Source organism: Mustela putorius, unplaced genomic scaffold (genome assembly GCF_011764305.1).
Source record: "Mustela putorius furo isolate JIRA1106 unplaced genomic scaffold, ASM1176430v1.1 tig00003898_pilon_pilon_pilon, whole genome shotgun sequence".
Lineage (NCBI taxonomy): Eukaryota > Metazoa > Chordata > Mammalia > Carnivora > Mustelidae > Mustela > Mustela putorius.
The window spans coordinates 21,945,042-21,957,088 of record NW_025422047.1 but is presented as its reverse complement, the minus strand read 5'-3'; the positions used below and the strand labels follow the sequence as shown (position 1 = coordinate 21,957,088).

Sequence of the window (12,047 nt, the reverse complement as noted above, 5' to 3'; positions counted from 1 at the left end):
CCCAGTACATCACTTTATGACAGTTAATTGGGATTTTTAACTAAAATAGTTGACATTTTATTTTCACATTTCACAATACAAATAAAAATTGATTTTTTTTTTATCCCACTACATCCCCGCCAAAACTATTCTTGATAGGAAGGGGAAGCAAATCCTCCTTGTCCTGCTATTAGAAAACACCCAGAGTCACATCACAGCCCCATGATCCCCTGGGGAAGTACTACAAGTAATATAAAATGGACGTAAGGAGTGGCACCCGGGTGGCTCAGAGAGCTGAGCCAGTGACTCTTGATTTTGGCTCATGTCATGATCAGGTTATAATCATGGGACAGAGCCCTGCCTCGGCCTCAGCGCTCAGTACAGAGTCTGCTTCAACCTTCCTTTGCTCCCCCCGATTGCCCCCCGTGCTTGCACTCACACTCTCTCTCTCAAATAAACAAATAGAATCTTTAAAAGTGAGATAAAATGGATATAAAGAGGCTCCCCTCTCTCCTTATTTGTCTGGTGGAGTCATTCCTGGCTGAGTGGGCACCATCATGGGGCAGGCAGGGAGACGTCCCCACTGGGGACCCAGACAGCACTGTGGCCTTCCACAGGCACCCTCATTCCAGGAACAGCTCCCGCTGGCATCGTCCCAGGAGGAGGAAAGCCCCCGACAGATGGGGTGCTGGCAATCATACCAGGGCAAGGACGACCTGGGAGACCAGGAAGAGGTGGGATCATTGCCCCTGCAGGAGGAGGAGCAAAGAATGGAGTAGGAGGTATCTCTCCTTGTCAAAGTGGAGCGGTTGTTCTGTCGACCAGGCTCTGAGCCTGTTTTTCCAACCATTTCTTTTTTTTTTTTTTAAGATTTTATTTATTTATTTGATAGAGATCACAAGTAGGCCGGGGATGGGGAGAAGCAGGCTCCCTGCTGAGCAGACAGCCTGATGCAGGGCTCGATCCTAGGACCCTGAGATCATGACCTGAGCTGAAGGCAGAGACTTAACCCACTGAGTCACCCAGGTGCCCCTTTTCCAACCATTCATGATAAATATCTTTCACATTCTCTTTGTGTTTCCTGCCACTGCAGTGTGTCCATCCCACAGATGAAGACTCAAGGGTGAAGTATGGTCACAGTAGTCACAATAAAATTTAAGCATTTTGCTCTGCCGGCTGTTTATTAGGGGTATATTTAAGATCTGTGTACTTTATGGGGTTTTGTGAGGGGTTTTTTTTGCTGAGATATAATTTACATGTAACATTGTGTGACTTTAAAGTGTATAAGTGTTTTGATTATAGCTTTGGATAAAATCTCTATCACATCACATAATTATCATTTTTTATGGTAAGAACATTTAAGATTTAGTGTCTTAGCAATTTTGAAGTATATAATACAATGTTATTAACTGTAGTCACTGTGCTATGCATTAGATCTCTAGAACTTACTCATCTTGTAGTGGCAAGTTTGTACTCCTTCACAACATCTGCCCAATTCAGGAAGGATTTGAGCAACTTCAAAAATCCGCAGAAATATGGTCTTCACAGTGTGATCTTGCATTTAAATGAGAGACATTTACCCTAGGAAATGCACTCCTTTCTTATCCTTATGACAGTCCTGGCTGAGTGGGCACCAAAAACTCAGTCCTTCACGGGAGATGTTGGTGCTTAGGTCCATTCACCATGGCAGTATCAATATACCAGCCAAATGTTCAAAATTATATCAATCACAGAGGGCACCTAAGGGAGCTATTCCTGGATGGTTCTGTAAAGAGATAAGGAAATGCAAGAAGGAGCAACTGAAAAGAAGAATGATTGCATGGAAAAACACCCTGAAAGGCTAAATCAAGAGTCCTGAGTAGCACCCCTTCAGTTAATCGAACCCACGGATGGGAAAGCATAGAAGATACCTTGAGGCTATGCCTCTGTCCCTGGTTGCTGTGCTGGCTCAGAGCAGTTGCCCTACCCCATTCTTGGCAACAACCACAAATCAAACAATCTTCAAGTAGGCATGTGAAAAGGACAGTTGGTACAAATAGGCCTCCTCCAACAGCCCACCAGATAAGAAAAGATCACAGCTGATAGATCTGATTCTAAGATACAGAGCACTATCTCTTGCCAGCCTGGCCAGTGCTGATTGCTGATAGACTGGCAGCATCGCAAGGTTTATGAAAGAAGCATCCCAGATTTAAGGGACTACCTAAATCCTTGGGAAGGGGAAGCCTCAAGGACTGCCAAGCATGACTACTGGATAAATTTAGAGGGTATGGAAAGGAGATGAGACAGAGCAGAAAGAAACACAAAGCCAACTGTTCTCAGGTCTGCAGTGAGCCTACAACAGAAGTGAGAAAGTAAAACAAGAGGCTCTCCTGCCATCTCTCACCCTAGAGGGAGTTCTCCACCTGAGACCTTAGAATCCACCTCCCCCTCAACTTTTACCTCCCTGACCACTTTGCCCTCTAACACCTTCAAGCACCAGCACAATTAAAACAAACAAACAAACAAACAAAATCAAGAGTTCTTCAGGCATAAGACAGAGAGCCCGGAAGTCCTATAACTAAAGACTAAATGGACCAAACATGTGATCTGAATGGAGATGTGGTAGGAATCATCACTCCTGCATCCTTCTGTAATTTGGTGACTACACTAATACCTGAATGTCTCTATAAATATCACATTGCTCTTATTTACTACTTTTTAGGTAGAGGCAGTTCTGGTGGCTCCACTTGGTCTTCTCTACCATAACAGCCCTCACGCCATGAGTCAGGCAACCATTATGGAGATTCTGCTGCTTTTTAGGATATCCATTCTACCTCCGCATTCTGGATTTTGGGAAATGGCCAAAGGTTGATTTGGGAACCACTGGGCCATCAGTGATATGGATGCTTGCCAAAACTTTGTGGATCAGTCCATAAGCCCCTCCTCTTGACTGGTGAGTCACGAGGGCATTTTGGGTCTTTGGGAGTTCATATCAGTTTAGAGCCAGGACCTCATAATAAAAAAACAAACTAAGGCATTATTATGTCCCAGATTTTTTTTTCTCTAATTCATAGTCACTCAGTAAATGGCCATGGGTACCTTTGAAGGAGGCAAAGAGGAAGATGTATAGCACAAATTTTTGGCTACATAGCAAGGGCCTTCCTCAAAGGCACTTCACCCTTTTCATTCAAGGAGTTCTGGGTCAGTGAGTTGGCTCAAGGCTAGGAAATAGTTGATGTGCCTTGTGATATTTAAGACCTCTGTTCACCAGACCCAGAATGTTTCTACTTATACAAATCAACTTAGATCTTTGTAATCTGTCTATTTCAGTTCAGGGACCCCATTATCAACTAGCCAAGGTCACGGATCTCTATTTGACATCTGCCTCAACTGTGATACTCATTAGAGTAACCAAGCCCACTGCACCTCTGGTAGCCTGGCTTCTCCCACCCTGAGATGCCATCACCACCTTGGAACTCAGATCCAGATCCAGTAGCAGGAGTTCCCATGGTCACTCCACACCATAGAAAATAGCCACTGTAGCACTCCCCAAAAATGCCAGTGCTCCCCCTCTCTAATCTATCTTTCACAGCTTTGGTGGAAAGAATGTTCTCCATGCTCTCCTAGGACACACTTAAGGGGGGTAAGTAAACCAGTCTCACAATAATAAATTTTCTCTATCTTCTGATTTCCCCAAAGCTTAGAATACCTTTCTCTATATCAAAGAAGTCTGGCATCTCAACTTCACTTAGTATAGGCCACCTTTGGATCCATATTTCAATCCAACCAACTAGCCAAATAGTTAGAGCCACATGGAAATGCTTGATCTAATATGTCAATATTGGCATCTGTTTTTAGTGCATCCCATCAACAAAGTCAGCCTGGCCCAACACCTGCACCAATGCCTTTAAGACCTATTTCATTCATGTTTCTCTTGGTATAAATTAGCAAAAATCTTGTTTTGGTGTATATTGCAATTCCTTATGGGTCACATATCTGGTATCTACTTAGAGTTGAATCTGGTTATAAATCCAGAAGCAGGGGCACCTGGGTGGCTCAGTGGGTTAAGCCGCTGCCTTTGGCTCAGGTCATGATCTCAGGGTCCTGGGATTGAGTCCCACATCGGGCTCTCTGCTCAGCGGGGAGCCTGCTTCCCTCTTTCTCTCTCTGCCTGCCTCTCTGCCTACTTGTGATCTCTCTCTGTCAAATAAATAAATAAAATCTTTTTAAAAAAATAAATCCAGAAGCAATAAAGGTGAGGGGACAGCCAGCGGTCTGCTGCAAAGTAACTACCTCAGGGAATCTCATTACAGATTCTTCAAGCAAGGGAAGACTAACCTCCTCATACCAGAAAAGATGGGTTGCTGTTATAGACAAAGGAGGGATTGGAGGAGTTTAGGAGTTCAAGATCCCAGTTTCATCAGAATATGCCTACATATATTCCCATTCCAATTTTCAGAGTCTCAGTTACTGCTTTTACTTCATCTGAGGGGTGGGGAGGTGCCTGGCTGGCTCAGTGGGTTAAAGCCTCTGCCTTTGGCTCACGTCATGATTGCAGGGTCCTAGGATCAAGCCCCGAATCTGGCTCTCTGCTCAGCAGGAAGCCTGCTTGCCCCTCTCTTTCCACCTGCCTATCTGCCTACTTGTCATCTCTGTAAATTAAATTAAAAAATAAAAATAAAATAAAAAATCTTTAGCTTCATTTTAGAGACCCTGCCAGTTTGGTGAGTCAAGGTATGTTCAAACCACCCACAGGATAAGACATTGGTTTGATTTTTTGGAACCTTACACAGGAGGTTACATGAGAGAAGGGTTTCTTTTATGGCAGAGAAGATTTCTGGACCCTTACTTAGACCATAAGCTGGAAGTTAAAGCCCAAAGCTCATCATTTATTTTTCTCAGGTTCTTTAGTGCACCTAGAAGCAACCATCAACCGCATAATACTCCTTATTTCCACTAATATGTTCTATGTCACCAAATTCTTAATCACCTAAAGTCTGCTTTTGATTACAGATATCTACAAATGATAATTTAATAGGTTTTTTCTGTATGCCATAATGGTTATTTACAACTTACAACTAACATACTTTACCACTTACAACAGGGTAAGCCATGCCTTTAAATATATTTAGATTATGGGTGCCTGGGTGGCTCGGTTGGTCGGGCGACTGCCTTCGGCTTGGGGTCCTGGGATCGAGTCCCACATCAGGCTCCCTGCTCCATGGGGAGTCTGCTCCCTCTGACCTTCTCCCCTCTCATGCTCTCTCTCACTGTCTCTCTCTCAAATAAATAAATAAAATCTTTAAAATACGTGTGTGTGTGTGTGTGTGTGTGTGTGTGTGTGTGTGTATTCAGATTAGAGAACCTGTAATAGATAACCCAAGCCAAGTTACAGAACCTAAGTGCAGGTTCTTCTGAACTCACTTCCAGTGCCAATATCTCTATTATGTAGAGTTCAATCAAGGAGAGCAGAACCACTATGAGTAGTGTAAAATAAGGAATTTCTTATAAGGGCTGCATCTATAAAATTTTTGTGGGAATTGGTGGAGAAATTCTCTCCAGATCCTTCTTGTTGTTGTTTTGTTTTTACAGACTAGGAAAGCAGAGTGATATAGGGAAATACCATGTGACTGAAGTCAAACAGATATGTGCTCAACACCTAATTCTCATATTTATTGACTTGTCAAGTGACTCAAATTCTGTGAGACTCAGTTTCCTTGGCTGTAAAATGAAAACAATAATATATCTCAGGGTTGAAAGGGGTGAATGAGTTACTTGTAATTTATCATATTTCATTGATTCCAAGATGCACAACATTTTACATTTTAACCCCTTTATAATAGGAATGAGTTTTGTAATCAATGGCATGTTATAGTTTAATCAAGAACAACTTTTTCCTGGGGCACCAGGGTGACTTAAGTGTCTGCCTTCAGCTCAGGTCATGATCCCAGCACCCTCAGGAAGGAGCCTGCTTCTCCCTCTACTACTCTGCCCCTCCCACTGCTCGTGTGCTCCCTCACTCTTAAATAAATGAAATAAAATCTTTAAAAAAAAAAAAAAACTTTTTCCTTTCTTAACGCACATGAACAAAGGAGAGCCCTGAGTACTATCTCAAGTAATGAGAAGTGCAGATATCACTTGATTATCAAACAACGTGTGACTCTCAGTGCACTAGTGGAAAACCCCAACATCCTCTAAAGAACACCGATTGTTCACCTTTATATGTCCCATTCCTTTCTCTGTTTATTGGACTAACCCTTCATCCCACATCCCTTGTTAGTCAGATTACTGGAATAGAAAAAGCATAAGTTTCAGAATCTGATATATTAAATTTCAGATCTTGTTGCTATGTGACATCCTGAGCTTCGCTTGAGTGCTCTGTAATTGTGTATAATAATACTTACCCAGAAGGACTATTACAAATGAGATGATACATATGCAAAGTTTTATTGGCACCAAACATATTGTGGGTAGTCAGTAAATTCCCCATTTTTCCTTCTATCTCTCACTGCCACATTCTGTTCTTCTACTGATTATTAGGATTAAAGAAAGGGCAAATCTTCTAGATCAGCGGTTGGCAAACTATGGCCCTCAAGCCATACTGGCCCACCACCTGTTTTTAAAATAAAGTTTTATTGGAACACAGTCACACCTATTTGCTTACATCTTCTCTATAGCTTTTGTACTACAACAGAGTTGAATAAGTTACCACAAGACAGTATGACTCACAAAGCCAATAACACTCACTATGTGGCTATTTACAGAAAAAGTTTGCTGATCCCTGTTCTAGATTCCTATGTCACCTAAACCAACCCCTCCTCTGTTGGCAAGGATATGGAGAAAAAAGAACCCTCATATATGGTGGTGGGAATGTAAACCACTGTGGAGAAACGTATAGAGTTTCCTCATAAAATTAAAAACAGAAATACCATATTATCCAGTAATTCCACCGCTGGATATTTACCCAAAGAAAATGAAAATACTAATTCAAAAAGATGTAAGTGCCCCTATGTTTACTGCAGCATTATTTACCATAGCTGATATGGAAGCAACTCAGGTGTCCACTGATAGATGAATGGATAAAGAAGATACCATACACACACACACACACACACACACACTCACACATGTGCATGGGCAACAAAATATTACACATCCATTTAAAAAGAATGACATCAGGATGTCTGGATGGCTCAGTGGGTTAAAGCCTCTGCCTTCAGTTCAGGTCCTAGGATCGAGCCCCGCATCCGGCTCTCTGCTCAGTGGGTCACCTGCTTCCCCCTTCTCTCTCTACCTGCCTCTCTGCCCACTTGTGATCTCAGTCTGTCAAATAAGTAAATAAAATCTTTTTAAAAAAGAGAAAAGAATAACATCTTGACATTTACAACAACACTGATGAATCTAGAGAGTGTTATGCTAAGTGAAATAAGTAATGCAGATATAGACAAATGTATGATTTCACCTATGTGTGAAATCTAAAAAGGAAAAAAAATGGACAGACAAATAAATAAACAAAAAACCAGACTCTTAAATACACCTCCAGAGGCCACCACATCATTCAGAGCAGCCAGGCCACAGCAGGCCAACACTGGCCCTCTTGTCCTGCGGCCAGATGAGCTCTCTTCGTCCCCTGTAGCTGCCATGGCCTGGCCCTTCCTGAACTGGCTAAGATCCCAGAGGGGGAGCTTCTGTTCCAAATAAGACCTGAGTTCCTCAGGTTGCCCTGCCCTGGGGAAGAAGTTGCTCAGGATAGACCCTTTTTAGGAGACCAGCACATTCTCTTGCTTCTCTCCTTCTTCCCAACAGGAAAATTAGGGTCATCCTGGGAGCTCATAACATGAAAAGGGAAAAATACACATGGCAGAAGATAGAAGTCTCGGGGCGCCTGGGTGGCTCAGTGGGTTGAGCCGCTGCCTTCGGCTCAGGTCATGATCTCAGGGTCCTGGGATCGAGTCCCGCGTCGGGCTCTCTGCTCAGCAGGGAGCCTGCTTCCTTCTCTCTCTCTCTCTCTCTGCCTGCCTCTCAGTGTACTTGTAATTTCTCTCTGTCAAATAAATAAATAAAATCTTTAAAAAAAAAAAAAAAGAAGATAGAAGTCTCAAAACAAATCAGCCACCCAAAATACAGCTCAATCACCAGATTCAATGACATCATGTTAATGAAGGCGCCATTAGATTTCTAGCTCATCTCTATCCCCTCTTCTCGAAACTTTCTCCTGACCTGTGCATTTCTCATTCTCTTTTCTAAACCATTTCCTTGGGGCCCACCCTCCCACTCCACATCACCACCACCCCATTGGGGAGCAACTCTTGACCCTGCCCGGGGAGCCCCTGCCACAGCAACAGCCCCCAATTTCTCTGGGACCAAAGATCCATCTACTCTTCCTCCCTCTCTCACAGCTAAAAACGAGAACCAGGTGGACCCACGCCATGAAGCCAATCTACCTGCCCACCCGGTCTACCTTTATTCCACCTGGGACAGTATGCACAGTGGAAGAACCGGAGTGAGGGAGCCGGCATCAGACACGCTGAGGGAGTGCAGCTGAGACTCATGGACACCAGCACCTGCAGGAGCTATCTGTTTTACAACAGTAACTTACAAATCTGTGTAGGCGATCCAAGGAAGACAAAATCAGCATACGAGGTGACTGCACACCAACACTTACTCCTCACAAAGCAGTCCCTGGGAGACAGCATCCTCCTGGGAGGGAGTGGGTCGGAAAGTCCCCTAGTACAGTGACTGGTGTCTGAGTCTGCAGGTTTCTAGCAACATGAGAACTGGAATCCTCCCTTTGGGCTCCATCCTCACATATTCACTCCCTGTCTCTAACCCTCCCTTCTAGTTGGCTGAACAGGGCTCCAGGACAGAAAGGAAGAAATAGAAGGGACAGGATCTAGAGTTGTGGTTCCATGCCAGAGAAGAATAAGACATTAATCTCCTAATTTAGGACTCCATGAGGAGCCAAGATTCCTGATCTGACTCAGGGGTATCTTGGAGCTGGCTGGGGTACTTATAGAAGCAGGATAAGGTGACAGTAGAGAGATAAGGATATTCTCTGCTCACAATCTGCTTTCTCTAACCCACAGGAGGATTCTGGGGGGCCCCTGGTGTGTGCAGGGGTGGCCTACGGTATTGTGTCTTATGGATATATGAATGCAAAGCCTCCAAATCTCTTCACTTGAATCTCCCCATATGTCCCCTGGACTTAATAATATCTTAAAGAACATATAGTCATGAAAGCCTGGCCAGCCTGTGGGAGAATCCCAAAGCCAGAGGCCTCCCTGGGTTGACCCATGCTCCACAGAGCTGGCCACAGCCTGAGCCCCAGGGAGGCTCTCAGCAGCACACGAAGCCCCTGCAAATTGAGCCCCAGAAAACATCAATAAACATGCCGCTTTCAGCATGTGCGTGTCAGACTCCTCTCTTCCAGGGAGCTGGTCTGCGCTGAGGAACTGTGGGTGCAGGAGAGACAATTCCCAGGCTCTCGGGAAGACCTCACACTGGGGTCAAAGGGGCAAATATTTTCCTCTGGCTACCACATTTGAAAGTGGTCATGGCTCATGGCTGGCCTCCTCTTGGCCTCTAGATGATTCACATGAATTTTTACCCAAAGTCACTGTCATAAAGGACATTTCTTTTTTTTTTTTTTAAGATTTTATTTATTTATTTGACAGAAAGGAAGAGAGCACGAGTAGGGCAAGGGGCAGAGGGACAAGCAGACTCCGCGCTGAGTGGGGAGTCCAATACATGACATAATCCCAGGACCCTGGGATCATGACCTGAGCCGAAGTCTCATGCTTAACTGAGCCCCCCAGGTGCCCCAAGGACATTTCCCTTGTGAGTGAGAGCCACAGTTACAGATGGAGGAAATTTTAGATCCCAAAGAAATACACATATAAAAAGGGGGCAATGAGTGAAGTTGTCCATCATTCTATGGACTTGTAATTCACCCAGAAGATCCAAAAGAAATGTAAGGCGAGCTGTACCTCTGCCTTTGGAGGTCTGCAATCTCTGAGTCAGCACCATATCGATGAAGAGGTCATTTACCCCAAGGCCATACAAAATTCAAGAGCAAAAACTAACTTCTATCAGGGGTCCACATAGTACTGTTTTACCTGCTTTACCTCATTTAATTCTCCTGACACCATATGGGGGGGGAGAAAAACTGTCTCGATCTAAATACCATATCTTCTACAAAAATTAACTGAAAATGGATCATAAAACTAAATAAAGTTATGAAATTTTGAGAAAATCTTCATGATCTGGAGGTAAGCAAAAAATTCTTAGTCATGACACCAAAAGCACAATCCATAAAAGAATATCAATGTCTTTTTGACTCATCAAAATGTAAAAACCTTTGCCCTACAGAAGGTATCTATCGTTAAGGGAATGAAAGGACAAGCTACAGACTGAAAGAAAATATTTGGAAATCACAAGCCTGAAAAATGATTTGTATCCAGAATGTATAAAGTACTGACAAAACTCACGAGGAGGAAAACAAAAACCCAGTTAAAATATAGGCAAAAGGCATGAGCACACTTCACCCGAAAGGATTTATGGTGGAATATGAACACATGAAAAATTCACTTTTATTAGCCATTAGGAAAATGCAAATTAAAAACACAATGAAACACTACCACACACCTATTAGAATGGCTAAACTTAAAAATACTGGGTGGAGAGGAGCAAGAATGGAGGAATGGTGGAAGAATGGAGACCTAAATATCCTCAGTCCCAGGAGCTCAGCTAGATAGTTATTAAACCATTCTGAACAGCTACAAACTCAACAGGAGTCAAAAGAGAAGAAGAGTGGCAATTCTAGGAACAGAAAATCGACCACTTTCTGGAAGATAGGACACGCAGAGGAGAGAATCCAGAGGAGACATTCGGGAAAATAGACCACAGGGAGAGGGGCTGGGTCCCGGCAAGTGAGAGAGCAGCAGAGCACAAAATCCAGGGAAGTGTACTCCCTGAGGGACGTTTCTCCAGAGGTTAAGCAGGGGGTGGAACCCTTGCAGGGACAGTGTGGTCTCAGGACCCTCGGGGTCACAGAAAAACCAAGGGTGTCTGAGGGTAGTAGAGCTGCCAGGTATCAGAGTGGGGAAGCCAGCTGCAGAGACAGAGCCGAGCAGTAGGCTCTCAGCTCAAGATTAACTTAAACTGTGATCTGTGGCACAGACCACTACTCTTGGATCAAGGACCCCCCACAAGTGGCAGACCAGGGAGACTCACCTTCCTCCTCTGGGAGAAGCATCTCTGGAGCATGAGGCAGGAATCTGCTGCGTCTGGAGACTCCAAACAGGGCCATGCGCCAGAGATAGAAATGCTCATTCACAGGCTAGGTGAGCTTGGAGCACTGCCGGAAACCAAGGAGGCAGGAGGGATTGACGACTTTTCTCTGAGGGCACACTGAGCAGCAGGGCCTGAGCTCTCAACTCCTACGAGGCTGGAGATTGGGAGGCCACCATTTCATTCCCGTCCTCCAGAGCTCTACGGAAAGCATTCTGGGAGCAAAAGCTTCCCAGACCAAAACCACACAGATTACTTAGTCTGGCCCCTGGCAAGGGCGGTGCAATTCTGCCTTGGGCAAAGACATTTGATAGTCACCACAACAAACCCCTCCCCCAGAAGATCAGCAAGAACATCCAGCCAAGACCAAGTTCACTGATCAATGAGAAATGTGGAACTCCACAGCTAGGGGAAACCAACACATAGAATTCATGGCTTTTTTTTCTATGATCCTTTAGTCTTTCAAAGTTAAATTTTCTTTTTTTTTTTAATATTTTATTTATTTATTTGACAGACAGAGAGCACAGTAGGCAGAGAGGCAGGTAGAGAGAGAGGAGGAAGCAGGCTCCCTGCCGAGCAGAGAGCCCTTCGTGGGGCTCGATCCCAAGACCCTGGGATCATGACCTGAGCCGAAGGCAGGGGCTTTAACCTCTGAGCCACCCAGGTGCCCCTCAAATTTAAATTTTCTTAATTTTATTTTTTTATTCTATTTTTTTTTATTTTTCTCTTTTCTATTTTAACTTGTTTTACATTTTAATGTATTTTTAACGTTTTTAATATTTTTATTTTAACGTTTTAAT

The 12,047-nt window shown here is 43.9% G+C and overlaps 1 pseudogene; it reads right to left on the bottom strand.

The window, feature by feature from the left end:
* Window positions 1-493: 493 nt before the first annotated feature.
* Window positions 494-1,142, bottom strand: LOC101670532 (annotated as a pseudogene).
* Between the last annotated feature and the right edge of the window lie 10,905 nt (window positions 1,143-12,047).